Source organism: Ictidomys tridecemlineatus, chromosome 8, assembly GCF_052094955.1.
Source record: "Ictidomys tridecemlineatus isolate mIctTri1 chromosome 8, mIctTri1.hap1, whole genome shotgun sequence".
Taxonomy (NCBI): domain Eukaryota; kingdom Metazoa; phylum Chordata; class Mammalia; order Rodentia; family Sciuridae; genus Ictidomys; species Ictidomys tridecemlineatus.
The window spans coordinates 113,001,627-113,019,446 of record NC_135484.1 but is presented as its reverse complement, the minus strand read 5'-3'; the positions used below and the strand labels follow the sequence as shown (position 1 = coordinate 113,019,446).

Below are 17,820 nucleotides of genomic sequence, written 5' to 3'. Positions count from 1 at the left end.
TAATGAAATTGAAAAAACAATTAAAAGGTTTTAAAGAAAAGCCCAGGATTCTTTGATGAGTTCTTCCAACTTTTAAAGAAGAACTAACACCAGTCTTCTCAAATTATTCCATAAAATTGAAAGGAAGGGAATAGCCCTAAATACATTCTATGAAGCCAGTATAACCCTGATTATGAAAAGCGAAAAAAGACACATCAGGAAAGAAAACTACATACCAGTATCGCTGATGAACATAGATGCAAAAATCTTTAATAAAACATTAGAAATTACATTCAAAAACACATTAAGATGATATACCATAATCAAATAGGCTTCATCACAGGGATGTAAGGTTGTTTCAGCATATGCAAATCAATAAATATAGTTCATCACTTAAGTAGACTAAAGAACAAAAATCATAATATCATCTCAATAGACACAGAAATGGCTTTTGATAAAAATACATCAACCATTCATGTTAATAATGATGGAAAAACTAGGGATAGAAGGAAGTTACCTCAGCATTATAAAGATATACGTGATAAACCCAAAGAACATCATACTGAATGGAAAAAGACTGAAAGCTTTTCATTGAAAATCAGGAACAAGACAAAGATATCCTTTTTCTCACTACTTTTATTCAATATAGTTCTAGAAACTCTATAGCCAGAACAGTCAGACAAGAGGAGGAAATTAAAGGGATACAGATAGGAAAAGAGGAAGTCAAAATATCTGTTTGTTGATGACATGATCCTATATATAGAAGACTCCAAAAATTTCACCAGAAGACTTCTAGAGCTGATAAATGAATTCAGTAAAATAGCAGAGATACATGATCAACATTCATAAATCAATAGCTTTCCTATACTCCAACAGTGATTTAGCTGAGAAAGAATTCAGCAAAACTACCACTTTCACAATAACCTCAAACAAAAGAAATCAAAAAGTGGAATTAATCTAACCAAGGAGGTGAAAGATTGCTAGAGTGAAAACTGTAGATCACTGAAGAAAGAAATTGAAGACATCAGAAGACAGACCTTTCATGTTCTTGGATAGGCAGAATTAATATTGTCAGAATGACCATACTACCTAAAGTAATAGATGGATTCAATATTCCATATATCATCATCCATATATATTCCATATATTCATATATTTCATCCAGTTACCAATGAACTGGAAAAAAGTCCTTAAATTCATTTGGAAGAATAAGAGATCCACATTAGCCAAAGCAATTTGGAGCAAGAAAAGTGATACAGGAGGCATCACTTATCTAGAAATTGAATACCCAGTTTCAAATTATGCTATAGAGTTACAGTAGCAAAATTGTGTGGTATTGGTATTATAATACACATGAAGACCAATGGAATAGAATAGAAGATACAGAAACAAACCAACATGCTTGCAGCCTTCTGATACTTCACAGAGGTGCCAGAAAGTGTTGGTGAAAAGACATACTTTTAAACAAATGATTCTGGGAAAATTGGATATCCTGTGTAGAAGAATAAAATTAAATCCCTGTTAATCACCCTGCAGGAAAGTCAAATGAAATGAATCAAAGACTTAGGAATTAGATCAGAAAACTTGGAACTGCTACAGAAAACAGGGTTAATCGGGACTTTTATCAGCCTATGTCAGATTTCCTCAACAAGGCCCCTAAAGCTCAAGAAATAAAACCAAGAATCAACAAGTGGGATGCCATCAAATTAAAACAGTTCTGCGCTATAAAGAAAATGATTAACAGCACAAAGAGAGAGCCTGCAGAATTGGAAGAAAGATCTTTGCCAGCCATTCCTCTGACAGAGGATTAACATCCAGAATATATAAATAACTTAAAAAGCTCAATGCTGCCCCCTCAAAAACCGCAAAATAAAATAACCCAGTCAGTAAATGGGCAAAAGAACTAAATGGAAATGTCTCAAATGAAGAAGTAAAAATGGCCAACATTAAAAAACAAAACAAAAACCCCAACAAAACAAAAAGTTCAACATCTCTAGAAATCAGAGAAATGCAAATCAAAACTACACTAAGATTTTATCTTTTTATCTCAAGAACACAGATAATAATAAATGCTAGCAAGAACGTGGAGGGATACATTGGTGGGACTCAGATGAGCATGACCACTCTGGAAAGCAGTATGGCATGACAGTTCCTCAAAAAACTAGAAATGGAGCCACCATATAACACATCCATCCTGCTTCTTGGTATTTATACAAAAGAGCTAAAATCAGCATATAATAGCAGTACATTCACTTCAATGTTTACAGTAGTATGATTCACAACAAATTATGGAATCAGCCCCGATGCCCATCAGTAGATAAATGGATCCAGAAAATGTGGCAGAAAAAGGGTTGAAATGGAGGCTTAGATGTTAAGCGTTCCTCCTTGTTCTTTATTCCTTTAATGTATAATAGTTTAAATGAACTTTGTTTCATGTTTATTTTGTTAAAAGGCTTGTCATAACTATGTCTGTGAAAAAATTTCAGAATGTTTACTAATTGTTCAAGGCACAGAGAATTCAAAATAAATAAAGATATGGTCTCAGAGAGCCTATGTTTATCAGTTTTAAAACTTTGATTTTCTAAGTATAGGGTTGATTTAACTTTGAGAATCAGTGACCTTGAAAACATTCAAGAATATTTAGGCTAGGGGATGGGATTTATCTTTGAATCAGGTTGTGATACCTTCTATGAAGTTTGAAATTTAATCCCAGTTTAGAAGAAACTGCAGATATGCAGAACTAAGGAGAGGAATCAGAAGTGGGTTTCCAAGCATGAAAGAAATTCATTTCTGTGGTATGATGAGTCAGAGGCTTCCAGTGGTGATGTTCAGAGGAGTATGTTTCTAAATGTTGAATAAATGGTTCATGGTTTTTAATTTGTTTTAGAAATCCTCTAACAGTTATCTAGGCTTCCTTTCTGTTGGTGACTATTGCCAAAAAAGTTCCCATCAAATCGATAGTAGAAAAAACAGTTCATTTTATAGTACATTCTTCTAATAAAGATAAAGATACTTGAATGTTCATGTGTGGTGGTGGGACTAGAAATCTCAACAGTGTAAATGTTAAAAAAAAATGTATCTCATTGAAGAAGGTGTCCCTTTTAAAATAGCAGCTCCAGATCACCTGTAGAATCTAAGTAAACTTAAATACCTTAGGTCCTGCACTAGGCTTACTGAATCTAATCCTTAACCCTTATGTGAGCTCTGCTGTTCTGATGCAGAACATTTGAGACTGTTTGCTAGTACTTTGTTGAATCAAGACAGAGAGGAAAGGAGCAAGAGCTATAGATAGTTCAGCCTGTTTGGGTGACATTTGGACTCTTCTTACTGGAAATTGACAAAGATATAGCAACCCTTAGTCATGATTTGCTTTGGTCTTCACTGCCCTTTCTTTAAAAAGGAGTATTATTACTGTTGGACATAACCTTCAAGATGAAACATCCTCTTTAAAATAATGCCCTTTAAATAGATTATTATTTACTGGGGAGAAATTCTAGTATCTCAGGCAACACTAGAACTCTTTAATCACTTATAGCCTTAATATAAAGCATGCTTTGAGAATTGCTGCTGCTGCTTTTTTAAAAAAGTTATTGGAGTTGGAAGAAAACACTGCTTAAATTTTTTTATAAAAACTTTTATGCTAAATTAGAAGAAAGTATTATTTTTTCCAACCCATAATTAGAAAATAAAAACTAGAAGCAAAGTTCCCATAGTAACGTTATCTTTGCCCTCACATAGCTGCATTGTTACCCTATTGGACTGTGTGATTAATGCTTTTTCCTATAACCTTAGGAGCACATAGGATTCTTTTTGTATCACTGGGTATGAACTTTAATGCTGCTTTCCAAATAAGCAGTGTAAATATGCGGTCTCAATGTGTATCTCCATTTTGACCTTTATGCTTTTATTCCTGCCAAACTTCCTTCTTGCTACAGCTGTTGCAAACTCTTCCCTATCCCCCCACCCTCTGCTAGAAATGTCACTGCTCTAAAGTATGTTTATTTTGTCATTTCATCTCTCCATTCTTAACATTCTACTTTTTCCTCCATGTGGTTCAAGCTGTTCATTTTCTTTCTATATAGTTTTATCTATAATCTTAGTGTTTTTATTGTTTTTCAAAATTAAAATATACTGCTTCTTAAATGGATCAATTGGGTAGTAGCTCCATGTCTCCTTTGAAGCCAGCCCTCATTCTGAATTAAACAGTTATTCAACACTGATTTGATTTTCTAGTTCTTCTAACTCTTGTTCATCTTCTAACATTCTGTTCATAAGGACATGGCCTCAACTTAGATTGTTACTTCTCCTTCCCTTTACTCTCTCGCACATTTACTGAATGTCTGCTCTGTGTCAGGGACTCTTTTCTGCTCTGTATATGGAGTAAGGAGCAGCTTCCTGAGTGGTGTACTTGTTAGCATTTTTTTAAAAAATGCCTTGTTTTTATTCATCCTACAGATAATTTAGCTGAACACATAATATATATTATGAACTATCCTAGCACTGGGAATATAACAAATGAAAGTGGCAAAGTCTCTACCTTTAAGGTGTCCCACCTTATACTGTGAGGAGAGGTAAAAAACAAACTATATAATATGTAAACGTGTAGAACAACAGATGATGATGAGTGATGTGGAGAAAAGATTAGCATAGTTAATAGTTAATAGGAGAGATGGTGCTTAGGAAGGTAGTGTAAATATGTAGGTTTCTTATTGTATGTACAGAGGTCAGTAGATGACCTAATACAGGATGCTGTAACAAAATGCCAGGGACTGATGGCTTAAACAAGAAATTTACACCTCACAGTACTGAAGGCTAAGTCATCCAAGATGAAGGTATAGACCATTTTGTTGAGGGCCCTCTTCCTGATTTGCAGATACCTTCTTGCCTGAATCCTTATATATTAGATATTCTGTTATGTGTCTTTTTTTTTAAAATAAGGGCAGCAGATCCATTTATAAGGGCTCCATCTTCAAAAGGCCTCACTTCCTAATATGATCATATCAGGGATTGAGACTTCAATGCAAAAATTTGACAGGGTATAGATGGGATGTGGAGACAAACACTTAGTCCTTGGCAGTAGATAAAGACTGAACCACCAGAACATCTGGAGAAGGAATGTTAGGCAAAGGTGACAACAAATATAGAGATCCTGAGATTAGAGAGTGTTCCAAGGTATATTCCAGGAATAATAGAAGCCACTATTATGTGGTACAGAGTGAAAGACTAAAATACTGGTAAGATGTAGTCAGAAGTAATAAGAAATTTGCATCATTTAGGTCATCATAGGCCTTGGTAAGAACTTTAGTTTTTACTCTGGATGAGCGTTTATTTGATCTCATCAAAATAGTAATGTGATCAGACTTAAATTTGAAAGTTTTACTTAACCTCTGGTATATGGGGGCAAAGGAGGATACAGAAAGACCATTTAGGAGATTATTATAGTAATTCAAGATCTTGATTATAATGGCTTGGGCAGGGGCTATAGTTGGGAAGAATTGTTAGGATTTTTTATATACCTTGGAGATAGACCTAACAGGATTTATTAATTGATGAAATGATAAAAAGAATCAAGGAGGACTCCCAAGATTTTGGCCTAAGCAATTAGAAGGATAGAATTGTCTTTTATTGAAATGAAGAAGGCAGCTAGAGTAGCATTTTGGATGGGAAAATGAGGAAGTTAGGTTTTTTTTGTTTTTTTTTTTTTTTAAAAAGAGAGTGAGGGAGGGAGGGGGAGAGAGAGAGAGAGAGAGAGAGAGAGAGAATTTTAATATATTTATTTATTTATTTATTTTAGTTATCAGCGGACACAACATCTTTGTTTTTTTGTATGTGGTAACCTGGGCCGCGCGCTACCGCTTGAGCCACATCCCCAGCCTAGGAAGTTAGATTTTGAAACATGTTAAGTTTAAGATGCCATTAGGTTGGAGAAAAGGTGACCTAAAAACCTTTGATAATTTCTTTGTTGTTGGCTTTGTCTTGGTTATAAAACAGACAAAAACCTTCAAGAACACCAGTAACACTGTATACATAAATTATTTCCTATGTAGCAACTATTTAGATATAACCAGGAGTTATATCAATTATTTAGATATGTTATTATTAGCAACTATTATTTAGTTGTAACAGGACTTTTTGTTTGTAACTTTGTATATCATCTTCTTTCTGAGATTTACTTTTTGTTGCAGAATGTTCTCTGGTATTGTAATCAGTGGTGACTTTGAGAATGTCTCCATGTTTGAAAACTCTAGTATTTTATACTTTGGAGAGAATGTGGTTTGGGTATATGAAGATCTAGATTCAAAAAATTTTGCCTCAAAAACTTTGTCTAGCAGGAGTTCCTAAATGAGAGAGCAGGAAAAACAAAATGGGAGTGGGTTGCTTGCTTTGGCATTATATACGCTAAAATTGGAACAATACAGAGAAGATTAAAATGGACCCCATGCAAAAGTGACACACAAATTTGAAAAGCATTCCATAAAGAAAAGAAAAAAAAAGTAGGAGCAAAGTATGATGAAAGAAAATTTCCAGTGTTAAAAACTGAGCCGGGCACATTGGTGCACGCCTATAATTCAAGCTGCTCGAGGAAGGAGAAATACAAGTTCAAAGCCAGCCTCAGCAATGATGAGGCACTAAGCAACTCAAGTGAGACCCTGTCTCTAAATAAAAATACAAAATAGGGCTGGGGATGTGACTCAGTGGTTGAGTGCCTCTAAATTCAATCCCTGGTGCCAAAAAGCAAAACAAACACAAAACAAACCAAAAACCAACCAAACACACCCACCCACCCATACACACACACCCACCCACCCACCCACACACACCACACAAAACTGAAATCTTTATTGTGCCAACACCAAGATACACAAGGTAAGACCTAAAAACTCTTGATAAAATTTCATAATGCAATAGATTTAAAGAAAAAAAAAAGCTTCCAAAATTTTTTTCCCCTAGCTTACCTATAGAACAAGAATCAAATAACCAAACTTTATTAGCACGTTGCATGCTATGAATCAGTGAAGCAGTGTATGAAATGCCAGGACTGGAGAGTAAAATTTTTGGTAGGGTGACCAGATGTCTTTTAAGTTTAAATTTGAAGCATGTGTGAGGGTGTGTGTGTAAATGAAAATTCCAGGCAGGAGGAACACTGATGCAAAGATTGTGGGGATAGAAATGTTCCTCTTTTTTTATTTTTTTTTATTTTATTTTTTTTATTGTTGGTCGTTCAAAACCTTACACAGTTCTTAATACATCATATTTCACAGTTTGATTCAAGCGGGTTATGAACTCCCAACTTTACCCCGTATACAGATTGCTGTATCACATCAGTTACCCTTCCATTGATTGACATATTGCCTTTCTAGTGTCTGATGTATTCTGCTGTCAGTCCTATTCTCTACTATCCCCCCTCCCCTCCCCTCTCCTCCCCTTTTCTCAGAAATGTTCCTTTTAAGAACAGTTTGAGGGCTGGGGATGTGGCTCAAGCGGTAGCGCACTCGCCTGGCATGCGTGCGGCCCGGGTTCGATCCTCGGCACCACATACAAACAAAGATGTTGTGTCCGCCGAAAACTAAAAAATAAATTTAAAAAAAAAAAGAACAGTTTGAATGCAGCAGAGAGAACACAGGGTGAGTTGTAGTAGATGAGACCTAGGGATAAAGTGGCTTGCATCATGTGTAAGGGGCTTTTGGATTATGGAATAGACTTCACCCTTTACAGAATGAGATGAAAATCCACTGGAGAATTTTCAGCAGAATGGTGATAGGATCTGATTCACATTTTAAGAGCCAGAATGATAATTTTGTGTGAAGAAATGCGGTGGGGGACAAGGGCAAGGCTAGTTAGGAGATTATTATAATAATGCAGTTGAGAGTTCACAATGACTTGGATTAGAATGATGGCAATGAAAAAATAGTTGAATTCTGAATCTTATTTGAAGCTGGAGCTGTCGAGATTTGCTGGCACATAAGTTGTAATCAAATCAAGTACAGTCATCAAAATTTTTGACCTGAACAAACCCTGAATGGCATTTTTGCAAATTGAATTGCAGAAGATGTGAGGGTGGGGACAAGAATAGTGGAAGCTTGGCACTTATTTATTTTATTCACTTGCTCACTTGGCAGTGCTGGGGGTGAACCCAGGGCCTTGTGCATGCTGGGTAAATACTACTGCGCTACCTCCCCAGCCCAGAAGCTTAAGTTAAGATATGTAGACTTTTTGATCTTTGAAAAGGTGGTTGCAGTGGGTGTATTGGGGGTGATTTTCATTTCTCTTAATATGAGTGAAATGGAATATTTGCATTTCTTTATGTGATCATCTGATTTAATTAATTCAAGGAGGTCTCTTTTCTTGGGTGGTCTTTAATTTATAGGTGTTATTTTTGTAAATTAAGAAATTAGCCTTTTGTGATACCTGTTGCAGATACTATACCATCCTAGCTGGTTTTTAATTTTTTTTTGAAAATCCTCTTTGTGACGTTTTTGTGCATTTCAGGATTTTTGTGTGTGTGTGTGTGTGTATTATTGAATTTATTAATCTTTTTTTCAGTGCCAAGTTTTGTCTCATTTAATCCTCTACCTAAATCATTATTTTTTCCCATTTTTACTTTTGTGATTATATTTGCACTTAAATTGCTAATCTATATGGATGTTATATTAAATGAGTTGCTGTTCTAGGTGAGGGACTCATTGAAGAGATACTGTGCAAAGTCCAGGATGTAAGTACAGAGCCTCTGTCTTTGCCAGATCTCATAATGAAGATCTCTTGAAGAGCTTCACCAAAAGATAACAGTAGCAAAGACTAACCTTTTCTCAGGTTTCTAATAGTTATCCTCCTCTGAGAAGGTTTTATTGGCTTTTACCAGTTTAGGTCAGAGGAACAGTTCTCAATCTTTAGTTCAGAATCATTGGAGGGCTTGCCAAAAATCTAGACTACAACTAATCCCCACCTTAGAGTTTGATTGTAACAAATTCCCAGTGATGCTGAGAGTTCTAGACAACATTGAGAACCATTGGCTTTGGGGTTTTGGACTTAAGCTCTAGAAGTAGAAGGTTTGCTTTCAAGTCTCTGTTTTTGTACTTACTAGCACTTTGATTTGGGGTATTTTTTTGTGTGAGTTTAACCTCTTCCCCTGTCTCTTTCTCCCTTAAGTGATAATTTCCCCCAATCGATGTGGCTCAAGCGGTAAGGTGCAGGGCGCTTGGGTTCGATCCTTAGCACCACATAAAATAAAATAAAGATGTTGTGTCCACCGAAAACTGAAAAATAAATATTAAAAGATTCTCTCTCTCTCCTCTCTTTTAAAACATTTTTTTACCAGCTACACTGAAAAAAAAAGATTAAATTAACTTTAGCTCGATGTATATGAACTGTTACTTCATTATGTAATCAATATAAAATTATTAATGTTTTAAAGTGTTCTTTCATTCATACTGTTTTTTAACTTTTAAATATAGTAAGGAGTTTAATGAACTCCTAGAAAGATTTCTATTGAGTTTTGGGGTGGTGGAGCTGGGGATTGAATCTAGAGCTCTCCTACTGATCTATGCCCCTAGCCCTTTACTTTATTTTATTAATTTTTTTGAGATAGCATTTCTAAAAGTTGCTTAGGGCCTTGCTGAGATGCTGAGGCTGACCTCAAAGTTGTGATCTTCCTGCCTTAGCCTCCAGAGTTACTGAGATTACTGGAATGTGCCACCAAATCTTGCTGTTATTGAAATTGATACAATCAATTCAGCGTTCTTTTTTGCATTTAACATAAACATATGAAATGTTAATATTCTCTTGCTAATGGTGATATATCATGTTTGATAACCTCTTTAAGTTTATAAATGAGCGATATGGTTTGCGGTTTTTGAAAATCATAACTACTCTTCCTGATTGGCTTTCTTTAAGTTAATCAGGACTTTTCTTTAAACTTACGTAATAAAGGTTGGGGAACTATTTTTTTTTTTTTTAAAGTTTTAAATTTCATTCACCCTTGAAGGGTTCTCTTTTGAATTTGTACTTCTAGGCAGTTATTTCCTGAGCTTAGGAGGAAAAAAAGAATTTTATGTATGTGCTGCCTGTCATATAACAGCATTTAATTTATCATCTGATGAAACAGAACACAACATTACAAGTAGATATGAGAAGAGTGGAGCTCCTGCAACCATTTTTCCCCTTTCCTAGCTGTTTGGTGTTCAGACTTATTTAGATTAAATATTATATGATCAAGAAATGTCTTTTCAATCTGGGGATAAAAAACCCTGTTTATTAGCCTACCACACATTTTTTTGTCTCCTTTATGTGACTGAATTTATTAAGCCTACAGAAAAGTTGAAGCATGAGAACAATGAACCAACCTCTATATGCTCTTTGCTTAGATTGACCAGTTGTCAGCATTTTGTAACACATGCTTTCCCTCTCTTTCTCCCTCTTTTTTTTTTTTTTTTTTTTTTGCTTCATGTTGCTGGTTGCAGGCATTTTTCCCTTAAGTCCTGAGCATACACTTCCCAAGAACAAGGATATTATTTTACATAACCATTATATCTTCATCACACTTAAGAAAAATATGAATGATTTCATAATAATATCTAGTACATCATATTTAAATTTCTCTAATTGTCCCCCAGATGTCTTTTTATTAGTTAAAATTTTGTGTTTAATTAAAGATCTAATCATAGTTCAAGCATTTGATTATGTCTGTTTTATTTTAATATATAGTGATCAGTCTTTTTTGGTTGTTTTTCTGGACGTTGACTTTTGAAGAGTCTTAAGTCTTGGATAAAGTCTAAATTTTATAGTGTTCAACATTCTGGATTCATTTAATTGGTGCCTTCATGGTTAAAATGAGCTGAAGCGTTTTCTTTCTTTTTGTCATGAATATTTCTTAGTTGCTTAGTGCTTCGCTTTTGCTGAGGCTCCCTTTGAACTTGTGATCCTTGTGCTTCAGCCTCCTGAGCTGCTGGGATTACAGGCATGTACCACCATGCCCTATTTTGATGTATTATATAGACGTGGAATATAATTTATTCAAATTAGGATTCCATTCCTGCGGTCTACATGGTGTGGAGTTTCACTGGTTGTGTATTCATATATAAACATAGTATTTCTCTGAAATATTTAATTGCTTGTCTTTATCCTATCCAAATCAAAATTGTCATGAAGCAATAATTGATTTAAACAGTTATTTTGCAGCACAGTATGATAGTCTCAAAAATTTGGCATGTACTTGAATTCTTTTGACTTATAGTGATATTTTAACTTGTTGCAAAGACACCGAAATCCTCCTTTAAAAGAGAATGTCATCAGTAAGGATAAATAATTATTGAACTACTAAACAGGATGGGTTATAGGACTAGAAATAATTGGATTTCTGGCATTTTGTATTTTTACATGTACTTACTAGCTTTGTGTGTTTATAGTTGAGAGAACAAGTTCCTGTGTGTTTTGGCTCCTGTTAGAAAAAAATACTTTTATGTTATGTAATGACTTATGATGTTATGATTCCAAGATGAAGCAAAGATGTTATGTTAGGATGCTATCATTCAAAGATGGAATTTAAAGTTATTGAAGGAAAAATCTTGTGCCTTCAGAGGCCAGTTAGTTTACTTTGTTTCCGATAGTGAAAGAAGGAACTGAGTTTTATTTTTCTTACAGGGGCTTGTACTCTTCATCAGATTAGGTGGAACATCTGATGTCTGTCTGTGAATAGGAACACTTATAAGCAGGCTGAAGCAGTTCTTAAGTGTCCACTTCTTCAATAGAGACTGCTTATTCCAAGTTCTGACATTACTTTTCCCCTAGAAGTTGCCTGCCGCCAGAGTCCTAGCAGTAGAATGACTAATTTTGAGCTGGAGTTTTTGCATTTTTCAATGTTTTGACAGAGTGCTTGGCAAGGTGTAGATACTTCTTTACTTCTTCAGGTTGTCTATATTTATCAAATACTATGTAGGTTCCTTTATAATATTAAATATGTTATTTGTAACTCTTGCCATACAATTTCCATCAACTAAGCAAGCTATTTAGCTACAAATCAGGCAGGATTAAATAGTATATTACATCTTGTGGCTCACTAGAATAAGGTTTACCAACATTACAGAGCCAGAATTTTGTAGGGGTGCTATTGCCTTTTAAGCATCTTTAGTGACTAGATGTAAGGTGGGTTCCCCCAGCTTTCTGATATACAGTAGAGGCCAACTCAGACATTCTTATATCGGAGGAAGGAGTAGATCCTCATGAATGTGTTCTAGAATGTGATCTTCAGCTGATACCTTGGTTCTAACTGCCTTTGTTGCCAGCAGTGGTTAGCAGTTGAAGAGTTCCTTTGATTCAGGCAGTGAATGAATGGAGAGGAAACGGGGAAGGTAGAAACAGAACAGTGACAACATCATAATGCTGTAGACACCTGTGTGGGGATGGTTTTTAGATTCACTATGCTGCATCAAAGGCAGAAAGGCAGCTATTGACCTCTGGTAGATCCTGTTAACCACATTTCTTTTTTCTCCTTTTGAGGTGATCTTAGTAGACATTTAGTAAAATCACCTCTTAAACTGAGGAAAATTTCTATCTCGGCTGTCAATCCCATTCATAATTTGAATGGCAGGCATTTAGGAAAACATAATAGTTTTGAAGTATTAAGTTCTCAACCTGAGTTGATTTGAGCAACCCAAGATACATATTAATGCAGTGTGTGCCCCCCCCCCATTAGAGATGAACCCAGAGCCTCATGGATTATGCATGCCAGGCAAAGCTTTCTACCACCCATTCACACTCCCAGTCAGTCCTAATGCAGTGAATTCTAGATAGCCCATTTGACTGGTTTTCTTTTTGTGTGTGTACATTGTTTTGGATGTCTGTTAAAAATGAAAAGTTCTTGGGCTGGCACTGGGGCTGTAGCTCAGTGTCAGAGCGCTTGCATAGCAAGTGTGAGCCTTAGTACCACATAAAAATAAACACATAAAATAAAAGCATTCCGTCCATCTACAACTACAAAACAACAACAACAACAACAATTAAAAAACCCCAAAAGTTCTAGAATGAAACAGAAATTTTCCTTTGGAAAATTGCATTAGAAATGTGCAGTGATAATTATCCCTTAACCACATTGCTGTAGTTTAATTCTGCAGATGGGATTAAAAAAAGAAAGCTTAAAGAATTTAGTTGATAAATATTTTTAATTTGTGGAATATGTATGGTGTGTACTATGCTAGAAGCACAAAGATGAAGAAAGCAGGATTTCCTCCTTAAATGAAAAAAATTTGTTTGAAGTTTTCTAATGAGCACAGAAAGTAAAAGAAACAAAATCGATAAGTGAAAATATAATTGAAATGTCAAAAATTAATAGTTCTTTATAATTTATCAAACTTTACTAAATTAAAAGTTTTTTTAAATATTAGGGCTCTTCTAGAAAAATAATGAATTTTAAGAGCAGATTTTTGAAAAGTTTTGCCAACAACACCAGTCACATGAAATATGTACTGCTTTAAGATTATAATGGTATTCTTCTCAGTATTTCTTTCCAACACTATTATCTGATCAACACACATAAATGGAATAACAACTGCTTAACATTTATCTTACATTTGTTGTATGTTTATTTCTTTTTGATTATCACAAAAATTTAAGGGTAAGTGTCTCCAATACAAAGGGAACTCATAGAGATAGATCAGTGAATATTCCACAGTTGCAAGAGCTCTGCTAGCAAAACCTGGGTTCAACTACAACTATCTCTCCCCTAGTTTTGTTTTTCTGTTGAGTGTGGTTTGGAAGAATCCATAAAACTATCTGAAATTATTTTTCTTCAAAATTTTATTTAAGATGAAACTTATAAAGAAAAATTTTATTTCACTACCTAAACCATTTTCTATATATTTCTTCTCTGTTTATTTTTATATATATACATATTTTTAAGGTATATAAATAGATTTATTACCTTGTATTCTCCTATATCAGACATATCCCATATTTGTTTTGTTTTCAAATTATTTTTAATCACTATGTATCATGCCCTTGACCTAATCAGTACACATTTGCTCATCTCTTTCCTTACTTTGGGATTGTGTTAATTGTTTTCAGTTTTCTTTATTGTTCATAATGTTGTAATGAACATTTTTTTGCATAGAATTTTTTTCCTTTTGAATTATCTTTGTAGGGTAAATTCCTGAAGCTCATGTGAGTTTGTTCTTAGAAAAGATACATATATTAAACCAGAAGTGCTTTAACATCTAAATTTTATTCTTTGGAATAGTCTTTCAGTTCTTATATTTCAGGAATATATCTGCTATGTGATTCTAAGCCCTATAAGGAGAATGGGGACAGAGGAAAAAATATATTGTAATTAATATGAAGAGGGTTCTGGATGCCTGTTGGTTTTGATGGGAAAACTGATGGGGGTGAGGTTTACTGGTGATTGAACCCACGGGTAATTTACCATAGAGCTACATCCCCAATCCTGTTTTTATTTTGATACAGAATCTCACTAAGTTGCTAAGGGACTTGCTAAGTTGCTGAGACTAGACTGGAACTTGGGATTCTTCTGCCTCAGCCTCCAGAGTGGCTGAGATTACAGGCATGAACTACCACACCTAGCAGAATGATAATGGTTTTATTTAACATTTATGCCATCAGAAAGCCAGGAATTCAGCTAGGCATTTGTACCTATAGTAAGCTAGAAATTCTGTCAGCTGATTGCATAGTGGTGGGACAAGAGGAGAGTCCAAAAGGAAAACAAATGAAGTTCATGTCCCTAGGGACCCCAAGCCAGCATGAGGTTAAGACAGCCACTGCAGGGAGGGGTGTCTCCTGCGGCAGTCTTCAGTGCATTGGGATTCACTCCTATGGTGCCTCATGTTCTAGATGAACTAATTTGAAATGCTTTATTTCCTTGATTGAGGACCAAGGCCACGGTTTAGTTCATCCTTTGAATACTGGTACAGTACCTGGAACATGGGGTGTCCTTTATAAATGTTTATCCAATGCATTGAATTAAAAAGTGAGCTTTGAATAGAGTGTTTAGTAGATGTGCAGTGAATATCATACCAGGTAATTAAAGGCTTCTTGGGGCAGAGGTGTCAAGTTGATGGGGAGTTGACTTTGGTTCATGACTGATAAAATTGGAAGATTGTTCAGGAAGAAAAGATTATATTGACTGCTGTATTGAAACTCCATTTGAAAACACAAATCCCTAGAAAAACCTGCATTTGAATGTCTATAGTAGCTGTATTATAATCTTCAAAATGTGGATGCAGCCAAATCCTTCACAGGTTGTGTGAAAAAACAAACTGCAATACATCTATAAAATGGAATGTTATTTGTTGATACAAAGAAATTAAGATATATATGAATTTTAAATTCAACCTTCAAAATGAAAGAAGCTGATTTGAAAAGGCTGCATTGTATCATTTCGTTTATATGACATTGTAGAAAATGGAAAACTAAAGTGATAGTGCAGAAATCAGTGATTACCAGGAGATGAGGAATAGATTTGAATAGGTGAAGAGTGGAGGAGTTTTGGGGTTGATGAAGCTATTCAGTATGACACTGGAGTGGCTGGTACATGGCATTTGTTGAAACATATAGAACATTAGGATAAAAAGAATGAACCCTAGTGTATGCACATTTTAAAAAAATCTCACTTAGGAAATTGGGACCTCCCCAGATAGAATGCAGAATGTGACAATGCAGGCTTACTCTATGTATGAAACAATCTTAAGTGGGTGGTGGGGTAAGAGAAAAAAGTGCTGAACTAAATAAGTAACTGTGGGGTAGTGGAATCTGTAAAACTAAAAGGCAGAACACCTGCACATAGTACTGTACTCTGGTTGATAAAATTATTTTCCATGGGGATGGGGATCAAGATTAATTTTCTGATACTGCTCTACGCATATACTGGAATTGGACAATTAAATGAGTGCATGGAGGATAGTGGAAACCAAGTTTCTCACTATTGTTATGTGAGTTCACAGATAAGGGGAGGAGGTTAGAACGCCTTGTCTGTGTAGTAACAGATTAGAGACAGACACATCAATAAGAACTCCAGTTTAATATAGATACAGATGGCTACACAGAGATATATTTATAGATATGAGTATGTGTACAGGTTAGTATGTACATATATATTTCCTTGCTTTGTCAGTTAAGAGAGCCTAGAACTAATGACAGCCTAGGAGCAGGGATCATATGCAGCACTCAGATCTTTGGTTCTAATTTCATTTTGTAATAGAAAGAACCAGATCTTTTGGAGAAGTGGCTCTGTCTGGGAGTAGGGCAAGAAATAATACAAGATGACCTTGGAGCATATTGTAGAACCAGTAAGTAAGGAAGTACTTTTATTAAAAAATTGCTCAATGATAGATGCGTTTCAAAGAAGGGACAGAAGGGCCATTGAAAGAGCTCCTAAGGGCCAAAGCTGGAATAAGTTGAGCAACAAAATTAAGTATAGCAGGTTGTAATTAAAAGTGTAGAACATATGCCATACTGATATAATTAGTGATTGGTTAAATAAAAGAAGGGACAAGAGACAAATTTGCCATGTAGAATTCCAAATAATTTATGTAAATATTCTGCCCTTCAGGAGGAGAGGAACCTCATTTTCTACCTTTTAATTGTGGACTGTGTGCTATGACTCCCTTCCAAAGCATACAGTATGGAAAGGGGAGGGGCATGCATAGGAGGTGGGAGGCGGGTTGACTTTCAAATGGAGAAATGTGACAAACATCTCAGCTGGTTGACAAAGATTAGCATCAGCATTTGTTTTGAAAGTATACCCTCAATAAACTGTTCTGAGAATGGTACTTTACCTTTGTGGTCTTTAAAGACCACAAACTGTAAACCTAGCCTAACCATGAGAAAAAACATCAGATAAACCCAAACTGATGAACACTGTCCAAAACACCTGGCCAATATTCTTCAAGAACATCAAGGTTGTCTGAGGAAATGTCATAGCTAAGAGGAACCTAAGGAAGGAAACATGATGGTTAAATACAATGTGGTTTCCAGGCTTAGATCCTGGAATAGAAAAAAAATTCAATAAAAACTAAGGAGTATGAATGGAATATGGGCTTTGTTAATATTGTTTCAATATTGGCTCATTAATTGTAATAAATGTACCATACTAGTATACTGATGTTAACGATAGGGGAAATTGACTCCTAGGTATATGGGAATTCTATCTTAGCAACTTTTCTGTAAATCTAAAACTGTTCTAAAAAAAATGCAGTTTCTATTTATCCTTATATGGGGCTAACCATTTTTTTAAGAAATAAAAGCAGATGCAGACACTGAACAAGCTAAAAAGCTTTCTGTGATTCTCCTGAGAGGTTCCAAGATGAGTCATCTCGATTCTCGTATTCATCACATCAATACCTAAGTACCTTTAATTAATTGATTATAAGTTTTTCTATCTAATTTTGAAATTTAGAAAATAGAAATGTTTTTTATGTCCTCTTCAAACGGAATTTATGAAGGAACACAAAAATCTGTAGGTCCTGACTATGCATCTTATGTTTACCTTTTACTTAATGCTTCTGTCTTTCTTTTAATATGTCAGTAGAAGTATCCATAAATGAAAAAAAAAGAAAAGAAAAAAATATATGTGGGAACTGAACTGTCCTCTAATGCATTGGAATAAAACTCAAAATGTTTGCTCTAATTATACTTGAAAGGAAAACAGGTTGAAGAATACAGGATAATTTAGAAATGCAGCATTGTTGCAAATCCTTTTGTAAAGGGGATTTTTTTAAAGGTTTATTTTTTAGTTGTAGGTGGACATAATACCTTTATTTTATTTTTATGTGGTGTTGAGGATCGAACCAGTGCCTCACGCATGCTAGGTGAGCACTCTACCTCTGAACCACAACCCCA

At 35.0% G+C, this 17,820-nt stretch overlaps 1 protein-coding gene and 1 non-coding gene across 3 annotated transcripts in view; both read left to right on the top strand.

Annotated features, from left to right (window-relative positions):
• Positions 1–17,820, top strand: part of Zfand3 (zinc finger AN1-type containing 3) — a 328,149-nt gene that overhangs the window by 136,160 nt on the left and 174,169 nt on the right. The window lies entirely within an intron of this gene.
• Positions 6,359–6,461, top strand: LOC120889356 (U6 spliceosomal RNA). Its single transcript, XR_005733266.1, has one exon. It is a non-coding gene; the product is annotated as a U6 spliceosomal RNA (small nuclear RNA).